Source organism: Oratosquilla oratoria, chromosome 23 (genome assembly GCF_046742065.1).
Source record: "Oratosquilla oratoria isolate Oo_2021 chromosome 23, ASM4674206v1, whole genome shotgun sequence".
Taxonomy (NCBI): Eukaryota; Metazoa; Arthropoda; class Malacostraca; order Stomatopoda; family Squillidae; genus Oratosquilla; species Oratosquilla oratoria.
Genome location: NC_134799.1, coordinates 29,505,628 through 29,517,759, shown reverse-complemented (window position 1 = coordinate 29,517,759; position 12,132 = coordinate 29,505,628).

Below are 12,132 nucleotides of genomic sequence, written 5' to 3'. Positions count from 1 at the left end.
TTGTGAAAAAGCTAGTGGCCCAAACGTCCGCTACCGCGAACGGGTCAGGTCAATAGAGCCTCACAACCTTTCCCGGTTCCCTTCCTGACATTATACTCTGTGTATATATCCTTGTGTCCTTTTTCATTTCTATGTACCCTGAGGATGTCTGAATAGACGAAAGCGCTTGGTTATCGGTTTATCTTTTTCCTTGGTGGTTTTTCCAGATATTTAGAATCACGAGTTTATGTGATTTCTCATGCATATATATATATATATATATATATATATATATATATATATATATATATATATTCTAGCCAAATTACCCTCGCGTTGCTGCGAGTTTGTGAATAATCCCTAACCTAGCCATACCCCACCTAACTTTAACCGTTAATCCTAACCAATATATATATATATATATATATATATATATATATATATATATATATATATATATATGTGTGTGTATCTATATATATACATATATACATATATATATATATATATATATATATATATATATATTTGAATTAAATATAGTTATCCAAATACCTGGAGTGAAAGGGTATCATAATATATATGATTATGGGGGTCTATCTCCAAAACCCTAGAAGGAGTTCAAGAACAAACAAACAGATAGACAAATGAAAGATAGTTATCCAAGTAACTTGAGTTATAAGGTTTCTGAATATGTATGATTATAAGGGTTTGTCTGCAAAAAAACTTGGAGTAGTTCGTGAATAATATCTAACCTGACCATTGTACTGGATTGTTAACACTACAAGGTGAACGGTACTCGACAGTAAGAGAAGAATTGAAACAAAGTTTAAATATGTTTGACTCGGTTATAGCATTTCCGCCCGCTATAAAATAAAATAAAAGTAACCAATATTTCAACATTTAGTAAAATTATCCAATCATTTTACATTTACATGCTTTCTCTTTACAAAGGCTATCATGGTTTGTGGCAACATTAATTTCACAAGTATGAATAACATTTATGAACACATACAATGGCTTGTTTAATCATAGTAATTCTTATGTCACAAAAATGCTACGCGCATTAAGGCGACACTACAACCTGCTCATGAGTTTGACACAGTATCCTTTGGGCTACTGCGCGGGAAAATGAAAAAAAGGAGGGAATTGAGAATAGGAAGGAAAGAAAAACGAACAGAGGTAAAGAAGAAAAAGGGAAAATGAGTGCAGGATGAGAAAGTTCAATGAGAGGAGAAGAGGAAAAGGAAGCAAGAAGGCTGGCACGAGACTTTCCGTTCCATAACGAATTTGGATGAAAGGAAAAATAACAAATGCACAAAAATAAAATAAAACGAATAATCAAAATACAAAGTAGTTTGAACCACGCAGGCCTCCTCAAGACATAAGTCTAGTTACTTTACTGTCGAAAGCGACATTTTATTCTGACTGCCGCCAGCTGATTTTTATTCAGCATAGAAAACCTTTGATATGCAAAGGGTATATCAGGAAACCAACATGAGCACTTCTGTAATATTTCATATGGGTTCTACAATATATACTCCAAGGAACTAAAGAAAATGTACTTTATAGAATATTTACATTGTGAATGCCTTGTTAAAGATCACAATATCAGTAAGCGCTCGCAAAACTCTCAGTTTGAGTAGTTTTTGAATTATGTGACCGTCGTCGACGCTTAGAATCTTATTCCCCTATGAAGGCGCATCTTCGAGTGAGCGAGGCTCATCAAATCGACAGGCTCGAAGATCTTATGTACCGAAGGTTAAAAAAAAAAAAAAAAAAAATCTGATTAATCTTGGTGCCCGAAGGCCTACGAATTTCCTAGAAGCGCTCAGCATAATCATATCCTCAACTAGATAAACATTTTGAGTTTGAGAGATCTCATGTTAAAGCTATAGTAAATGGAATACCCAGGAAAACTTATACTTATTGGCAACTTTGCAAATATATGAGATCCCTATTGGGATGTTGACCTTCATCTAAGAAGACTACATAGGTATTTTCCTTGATAGAGCTTCTTCACTTACCACTGGAAGAATGTTTTTTTTTTTCACGGTTGGTTTGGGAATTCTTTCTATAACCCTTCACCACCACAGAACGTCATTTTTGTTGTAGAAATATATTCAAATGCGATCCAACCCAAACTAACGACGGTGACAGTGAACCCATCCCCGAACTTTAAGAGGACAAAGGAAATGCTGTCGCACTATGTGTACACCGGTAGACGTGGAATGAACCGTTGTCTCTTCACCCTCCCTTCAGTAAAATAAGAAGTCGCCGAAAATTCAAAATACTCCGATCTCATCCAAACTGATGACGGTGATAGTGACCCCACGTCTAAACACATAGTGCAACGGCGATTCCTTTGCCATTTTAAAGTTCAAGGATGGGTTTACTGTCACCGTCGTTAGTTTGGAAGGGATCGGAACACTCTGAATGTTCGACCTTGATTTCACGGACAGCCGAGTCCAAACACCAGATGCCACGACCCTTTAACGAAATACGGCAAAGTTATATTATTTTACCCAAGCCGTTGATAATGTGGCTACAAGAGATTTTGAGGGTTTAGTATGGAAAGAAAAGGTTTAAAGATTAATGGGGGAATGTTAGAATCAACTTAGGTTTTTGGAAAGCATTATTCTTATTTCTGAAACAGCCGAAGATTTGCAAGATAAGCGGGGTGCTGAGTGATCTCAACAAAACAAAATAGTTCATTGAAGGTTTGAAGATGAATGAGAATAAAATCAAAGTATTGCTCAAGTTGAAAATTCAAAATAAGATAATTATGACCACTTGTGGGATTTTCAAAGTTGAAAAATATAATTATTTAGGTTTTATGTTAAAACCAACTACACATAATAAAAATGGAATAAGACTAGGTGGAAAGTACATAAGCACAGAAAAATCATGAGAGGCTATCTATGCATCTAAACACACAGATTTATAGTGGATAGTGTGTATTATGCTATATTGACATGAGACTATGAAATGGACGGACAGAAGGCGATAGAGATGAAACTAAAGATTACATAGTGGAGAACAAAGATATCAGTGCTGGGAATAAAGTTAAAAGACAAGAAAAGGACAAATCGAATATGAGAATAGACTGGAGTGAATCAATTTTGGAGGCGATAAAGGAGTGGAAGTGAAATTGGACAAGGAAGTTAGCCAGAAAGAAGGCTGGGAGATGGAACAAATGTGTTACTGACTGGACGCCGCAATATGGAAACCTTGGATGAGGAAGATCAGATAGAAGGCGGAGAGACGAGATAGGGACGTTTACAGGAGTGATGTGGCAGAGGTAGCACAGTCATGAAAGTCATTGAAGTATTTGGGAACAGGCTATGTTCAACATTAGACTACAAATGACTAATTTAAACGAGGGATGACACGACAAGGAGAAGGAAGAAGGGAATGGAGAAAGGAGAAGTAGGATTAAGCAAAGAGGGTAAAGGAGACACGGGGCAGCATCAGGCACCGAATTGTGTCGATAGTGAAACAGTTGGGACAAAAATAGAGATGGTCTATGATCGGAGAGGGAGAAGACAAGAAAGTGGGAGAAGGAGAAGTAGAATGAGTGAGAAAGGGAGGAGAAAGAGAGGGCAAGGAAAACAGGGAGAGATAGGGTGGTGGAGTGTGTGTGTGTGTGTGTGTGTGTGTGTGTGTGTGTGTGTGTGTGTGTGTGTGTGTGTGTGTGTGTGTGTGTGTGTGTGTGTGTGTGTGTGTGTGTGTGTGTGTGTGTGTGTGTGTGTGTGTGTGTGTGTGTGTGTGTGTGTGTGTGTGTGTGTGTGTGTGTGTGTGTGTGTGTGTGTGTGTGTGTGAGAGAGAGAGAGAGAGAGAGAGAGAGAGAGAGAGAGAGAGATAGGGGGGGAAGAGGAGATAGATACATAGATAGACATATAGATAAATAGATGGATAGGTAGATAAATAGGTAGATGAAGAGCGAGTGAGTGAGTGAGTGAGTGTGTGTGTGTGTGTGTGTGTGTGTGTGTGTGTGTGTGTGTGTGTGTGTGTGTGTGTGTGTGTGTGTGTGTGTGTGTGTGTGTGTGTGTGTGTGTGTGTGTGAGAGAGAGAGAGAGAGAGAGAGATAGAGAGATCAGCATGCTTCCAATTGCGCCACCAGTGCGATTAGTAGGAAGTTTGGTGTATGCGAGAAAAAAGTATAAAAAATATGCACATACAAAAATAAAGATATATAGAAAATAAAGTAAAAATATCAGAATAGGTACGAAAAAGTATGGAATAAATATAAAGAAAAAAATAGGGTTTTTAAAAAATGGTATGGACAGAATGTATAGCGAATAGAAAGTCAGAGGAAAATGACAAAAAGAAGAGCAAGGTAGTGGATATAGGTACAGAGCAAAGAAATAAAATGAACAGTAGAATTCCGACAAGGTAATTGTTGCTATTATGAACTATAATTCATCGGCGTTTCTTTCCTGAAGAACAATCTCGTGCTGTTCACCAAGAAAAGAAGAAATGGATGGAAAGAGGGAAGGGAAACAAACTGTAATTCAGGATAGCAACGCAAAAATAATTAAGTGCAAAATAAAGAGGAATTAAGAGAATAAAAGAAAGTATCAAGAGAGAGAAAAAAAAAACGAAATTCTTAATCGATGGCCTTTGACCTTTTGCACCACGTGGGATTTATTTCAGATGAATTAAAAATTCAGGTGAAAGCTAAGATAAATGCCAAAGTCATAAACACACCGAAAGGAGTAATTACTGAGTTCTTTAACTTTATGAAAATACCAGCATAGAGCAAGAATGCTACAAACGAGAGAGATGGGCTATCGGTGTGCTTTCCTCATCCTCTTTCCCACTGCCTTTTTTCACTATTTAAGCAAAGATTATTCCCCAGCGCAGAATGTATTTGACTAGAGAGTCGTTTACCCTATTGTTCCTCACATCATAAAATCGTAGGAAAGAGGGTGAAGGGAGTACAAGAGAGAGCACATATATAATGATGTTGACAACGATACGGAGTTTTTTTTTTTTGTTGGCCTAAGACGGTAGCCACAGCTGATACGAAAGAGCACACGCCCAGACTACGCGTTGGGGGGTCAACGGCAACAGACGTCCAACCTGGGTCAGCGGCGGCTGACCTAGGAACGAGGCGAGGAGGTGCAATACCGGTGGGAACTGGAGACATAAAAGTCAACCCTAAGTCGAACGAAGAATTGCTAGATAAATTATAACCATGAACACCTGCATTTTTATCCTATTTACACTGTTAGAGGAAGAACAACGTACAGGCTTGCTTAGAAACTATGCACCATCCTAACTCGCTACAATTCTCCCACCTACAGTCTGCAATCTACATCCGACTTCCTAAACATTCTTAAACTCTGCTAAAGGAGGGATTGCTTCTGTCGATGTGGAAGGGTTATATATCAATATTTTCGTAAACCGTACAATCAATCAATTACACCAAAACTAGATATTCCAGAACCTACACCCCGCGGACTGCTCGAATGCTGCACTAAAGAGGTCTCGTTCATTTGCCCCCGCGGAAACAAGTACTGTCAGATTGTTGGATTGGCCATGGGATCCCCCCTTGGAGTATTAATGGCAAACTTCTTCATGGGATGCATAGAAGAAGTATTCAGAAAAGTAAAAAAACAGACATTTACTTTTGATACATTGATGTCACTTTCATAAAGACCAAGAACAGTAACGAAGTTGAATTTTTTTTTACACCTATTATAAGAAACCTCTGAACTCACCTTCACTATGGAAGACAATGTTGACGAATCTTTGCGCTTCCTCGACCTCTTAGTGAAACAAACTGAATATTCTTTTAAAATAGATGTGTACACTAAACCCACAAACCCTGGACATTGCCTTACCGATTTTAATGAGTGCCCTCAGAGATATAAGGACTCTACCATTGATGCCTACATCCGAAGAGCACTCACCCACTGTAGCACATAGAAACAAGTACACAGTGAAATCGATCGCTCCACCCAAGTACTAATTAATAATGTCTTCAGTGATAAAGATATGAACACCCAGACCAAGAAAATAATGCACGGCTGATACAAAGATAACAAAAATAATCAAAATAAAGAGAAAATTAACACCTATTATAAATCTACTTTTCCGTCATCCCATAAAGGTGATCGTATAATGAAACAGATTATAAAGAGGAACATTAAACCAGTCAACACAGGGAAAATACTTAACTTGGCAAGGAAAACCAGCCACCTCCTACTTAAAAACCAGCCCCCACCAAGATAGAAAAGAATTTCAGAAATCATATGTCATTTATAGCTTTACATGTGCACGAGGGAACTGTGAAGCCCTCCCCTCCACCTATATTGGCATGAGGACAGTGAGGTTATCTCGTCGCCTTTCATACCACCTGACAACAAGAGCCCCTAAAAACCCCTTAAGAGAAGTCCTTGGCATAGCACTAACAAGAAACATCGTAGAAGAATACACTGAGATTTTAGAAATATGTACAGATGATAGACGCCACCCAATCTTAGAAGCATTACAATTTAGAGTTGAGCCCAAATCTAAATATACAAGCAAATGACCTTAGGGTCCTCCCAAGCATAAAACAAACCGCCATAAACCTAAGCATGAGACAAGACACAACAAATCCAAGTACGAGACAAAACGTCACAAGCCCATGCATACGACATTTCGTGAAAACACGAAGCCGGAAGCTCCCCCCACCACGTAACATTTCAGCACTACCTGAGTTACCAGGTCACCGGTAACCTCCCACAGTGAAGAGCAAGTATGGAAACTGAAGTATAAAATGTAATATCATTACACAATTCACCAGAACAATTCTTATTCTGACCAGAAAGAATATTCCCAAAGCTACTGAAGAAGGGTCTTGAACACGATATCGTAATATGGCAAACATGACCACTTATAGTGAAGTTATAAACCTACTTTCAAAGAAAAATAAGTCCATAGTAAGGCATATGAAAAATACCCTTAAAAAATAAATGCATATATATATAGACGAAAACTTTCAGTATTCCGACTTTAATTTCCCTGTTGTTTCTGCAATATTTTTTGTCACGTGTTATTGTGATTATTTTTGCGATATATATACATACATATATATATATATATATATATATATGTATATGTATATATGTATATATATATATATATATATGCAAAATAACCACAGGAGAAGGGGAACTTGTAGACAGTAAGTACTTTCGTATATTACATCTTAGTCTGAAGATTTATACGAAAGTATTTATTGTCTACAATTTTCCCTTCTCCTGTGGTTATTTTGCATTTTTGCATCACGGTGATGTGATTGCTTGCATATATATATATATATATATATATATATATATATATATATATATATATATGTATATATATATATATATATATATATATATATATGTGTGTGTGTGTGTGTGTGTGTGTGTGTGTGTGTGTGTGTGTGTGTGTGTGTGTGTGTGTGTGTGTGTGTGTGTGTGTGTGTGTGTGTGTGTGCGTGTGTGTGTGTGTGTGCGTGCGTGTGTGTGTGGTGTGTGCGTGCGTGTGTGTGTGTGTGTGCGCGCGCGCGTGTGTACAGGGTGTTTGGGATAAATTTGATAAGTTTTTTATTTTCTATCATTTCAGAACCATTTGAAGGATATAATAGCGGTAAAGTGCAACGGATAGCTGATTTTGTGTACTGTTGGTGGGTATGAGAGCTAGAGAGCATGGACGACTGGAAAGCCGGATTAAAAAATTCGGAAACCTTATTTGCAGCTCCGTGCTCCTTGAATACAGTGAAGGCCATGAGATGTGAGCTGAAGAATTGCGACGGAGATGTGGAAGCAGTGGTTAGCAGGAAGGACCATAGCAGGCGTTCTGACTCTGTCAGCACAAAGAAATTCGTCGAGAAGCTGCAAAAAAGGTTGCGACAAGATCCAGGCAAGGCAATGCGGATCTTGGCGAGAGAGATGGGCGTCGGAGTGGCGACTATAAAGAAAGTGCTGAACGAGGATTTTTGCTACTTCTCATACAAGAGGCGCAAGGGCCAACTGCTCATCGCCAAGGCCCAAGAAAACCGCCTTATGAAAGCCAAGAAACTCCCCGACAATGTCAAACATCCGGTCGAGCCGGGGATACTCTTGCTCTTCTCAGACGAGAAGAACTTCTGCAATGACCAATTGCACAACGTGTAGAACAACAGGTGGCTAGCCTACAGTCCGCACGAATTCCCGTGCTTCATTAAGACCAAGTTCATTCAAACTGTGATGGTATTTGGGTATGTTTTCAGTGAAGGCCACGTCATGCCGCCCCACGTCTTTGCAGAGGGACTCAGACTCACTTCAGATGGCTATATTGAGTTGCTGTCCACTGTTGTCAAGCGCTGGGTGGAGAGGGTGGCTGCGGGAAGACCATACGTGTGGCAACAAAACTCAGCTCCGTGTCACACCTCCGGGAAAACCCAGAAGTGGCTGTCTGAGAACCTCTACGACTTCACCAGTCCCAACATATGGACCCCCAACTCGCCTGATTGCAACCCCATGGACTATTATGTGTGAGGCGCAGCCTGGAGGCCATGGTGGAGGGTCAGGGCAGGTTTTTTGAGTGAGCTATATTTGACAAAAGATTCTCTAAGAGATGCACTTTGATTTTTGATAATACATGAATTTTTGTCCAAGATATGACGTTTTTATTTCCTTTCCGAAAAAAAAAAATTGATCCCGAACACCCTGTATATATATATATATATATATATATATATATATATATATATATATATATATATATATATATACAGGTGTGTGTGTGTGTGTGTGTGTGTGTGTGTGTGTGTGTGTGTGTGTGTGTGTGTCTGTGTGTGTGTGTGGGCAGGAGATTTTCTTATACATACCTCATTGAAAGTGATGGCTAGCTGTGCACTTATCATTTTCTGAAGAGTATTTTCCATGTGTCTTACTATGGACTTGTTCTTTGAAAAGAGGTTTATGACTTCACTATAGGTAGTCAATATAGCTAGATCGTGATCTCGAATACAATACTCTTCTTCAGTAGCTTAAGAAAACCTTACTTTGTGGTTAGGGAGGGTTCCGAAGAATGGGGTGATACTATATTTTATATGTTTGTGTTCATATTTGTTCTTCACTGGGAGAGGTTATCGGATAACTAGGAGAGGTTACTGGGTAACTGGGAGAGGTTACCGGGAAACTCGAGTAGTGGCTGGTTGTCGTATGCTTAAGAAAGCCTCCAGTTTCGGGAAATATTGCGAAGGTTTATTGCGTCCTTGGGTTAGCGGTAGTTATTTGCATGCTTGGAAGTGACTTAAGGTCCTCTGCTTGCATGTTTAAACTTGGGGCTCAAATCATTAATATATATTGCCTCTAAGTTTGGGAGGCGTTTATTGTCTAAGCCATCAACATCGAGGAACTCGAATTAAAGTGAATTGTGGTTGATAAATGTAAATCTGTTCACTGGGACCCATTCATTGTTGTACAAATACTTTCCGGTGTTGTATATTTACCAATTGTACTATTATGGTGGAGAGGGGGTGAACGCAAAATTTCGTGTGCGTGTAACTCGAGCGTACAAATATATAAGAAAAGTTGCGCTCAACTTATATCTCTCTTGATGGCGCAATCGGTTCAGTCACTATCAATTGTCACGTGCTAGCGGAGTTTCGAGTCCTTGGCTGTGCCACATTTCAATTTCTGTATTTTTGCCTCCTCGAGCTTCTCGATGTTGATGGCTTAGAATTAAAGAAAATTATGGTTGATAAATGTTAATCTGTTTACTGGGGCCTATTCAGTGTTGTACAAATACTTTCCCGTGTTGTATACTTACCAATTGCACTATCATGGTGGAGTTGGGTTGAACGCAAATTATCGTGTACGTGTATGTGTAATTCGAGCATAAAGATATATAAGAAAAGTTGCGCTCAACTTATATCTCTCTTGATGGTGCAATTGGTTAAGTCACTATCAATTGTCACGTGCTAGCGGAGGTTCGAGTCCTTGGCTGTACCTCGTTTCATTTTCCGCATGTTTGCCTCCTCGAGCTTCTCGATGTTGATGGCTCAGAATTAAAGTAAGTTGTGGTTTATATATATATATATACATATATATATATATATATATATACATATATATATATACATTCGTATATACATATATACATATATATACATATATATATATACATTCGTATATACACATATATATATATATATATGTTGAGACAAGTTGAAAAAGGTGGAAAAAAGAGTCACGGGTCTCACTCCGAGTTTATTCCCGATTGGTTTCGCTTGTAGCTTCTTCAGAAGCTACAAGCGAAACTGGTCAGGAATAAACTCGAAACGAGACCCGTGACTCTCTTTTTTCCACCTTATATATATATATATATATTCGTATATCCATTCTCCTCTGTACATATCTCAACTTTATTTCCGTCGCCCTCGTCAGTTTCCAAGTCTCACACCCGTAGATTATTGCTGGCAGAATACATTGGTTTTAAACTTTATGTTTCAAACATAAAGGTAGAGAACATCTCAGGATTTTATTATATTTACCAAACACTTTCCTACAAACTGTAATACCTCTTTTTATTTCATTATCGTTTTCTTTGGTCATTTTCACCATCTCGCCTAAATAATTATACTCTTCAACTTCTTCAAGACTCCCACCATCGATTATAATCTCTTTACTTTGAACTTTCGTGTTGAACATTACTTTGGTTTTATTCATTTTTAAACCTACTTTGAGAATATCCTTGTTCAGATCACTCAGCATATCTTGCAAGTCTTCTGCTCTTTCTGAAATAAGAATAATGTCATCATTAAATCTTAAGTGGTTAAAATATTCGCCATTAATCTTTAAATCCTACTTTTCCCAACTCTTTTCTGTATCTTTATGTAGTCGAATTTTAGCGGTACCTTTCGCATAAATCTTTTCTAGAACCCTTACGATCTGTTCGTTTGTACCCTGATTGCGTAGCGAGTTTAGTATTGCTATTTGTTCTGCCGAGCCAAAGGCCTCCTTGTAACGTACAAAAGCTGAACAAAGAGGTATATTGTATTCTGTCGTTTTCTTGATTAGACGATTCATTGCATGCAAATGGTCTAGAGCCGAATATATGCTTCTAAAGCCTGCCTGTTCTCTCGGTTGATTTCTATCTAAAACTTGACTTAGTCTATTTGTAAGGATCTTGGATAATACTTTATATGCATTTGATAGCAATGTAATCGGTTAGTAGTTACTAAGATCCTTCTGGTCTCCTTTATTATAAAGCAAAATCACTATAGCACTACACCATGATTCAAGAACACATTCTTGACGTAAACACTGGGTATACAACTGAGCTAACTTATTATGAACTTCTTTTCCTGCGACTTTCAAAAAATCTATCGATATACCATTTTTCCCAGATGCTTTTCCTCGTTTCATATTTTTAGAGCAAATTCTACTTCTTTATTTGTAATCTCTGGTACATTACTAACGTCTACAGTTGAATTTACTGACTCAAGTACGGTCTTCGACGAGTAAAACTCTTGGTAAAACTCTTCTACTCTTTTTACCATTCTGTCTCTGCATTTAATGATCTCTCCACATCTCTCTTTCAAATATATCATTTGCTGTCTTCCTAAGCATGTATTTGCTCGGTCCCTTTGATACTTTTACCTTTTACCAAGAAGCACCTCACACTTGCCTATCATTATTCCAACACCGTGCATAAACAAAGTGGGAATGTCCACCACAGACTAAGGGGAGCCGAGGCTCCGAGACTTTATAGGTTAACCGGTCGGGATTGTGATCTTGTGTACCTTGGTCAGACCGGCAGGGACTTGAACACCAGATTATCCGAACACAAAAGATCCATTAGATATGCCCAAGAAAGTTCGTCTATGTTCCAATATGTCAACAACAAAGGACAATGGTCCCCGGGCATAATCTCACATCTAGCTGTGAGTTGTTTGGTTAAGAATCTTCACCCTCACGACTCCGCTTCCTCCCCCTCACTCTTCATCCCCGCACTCCTCCTTCCTCTGACCTCACAACTCTATCCTCTCTGACCTTACACCCCTCTTCCTACAGACCCTACCCTGAGTGACGGAATGTCACCAATTATCTATCCATGTTCATGTTCATGTTCATGCCCCTCTTTTCTTAGTTTCCTTTTCAATTCCGACTGTGGGTTCTTTGT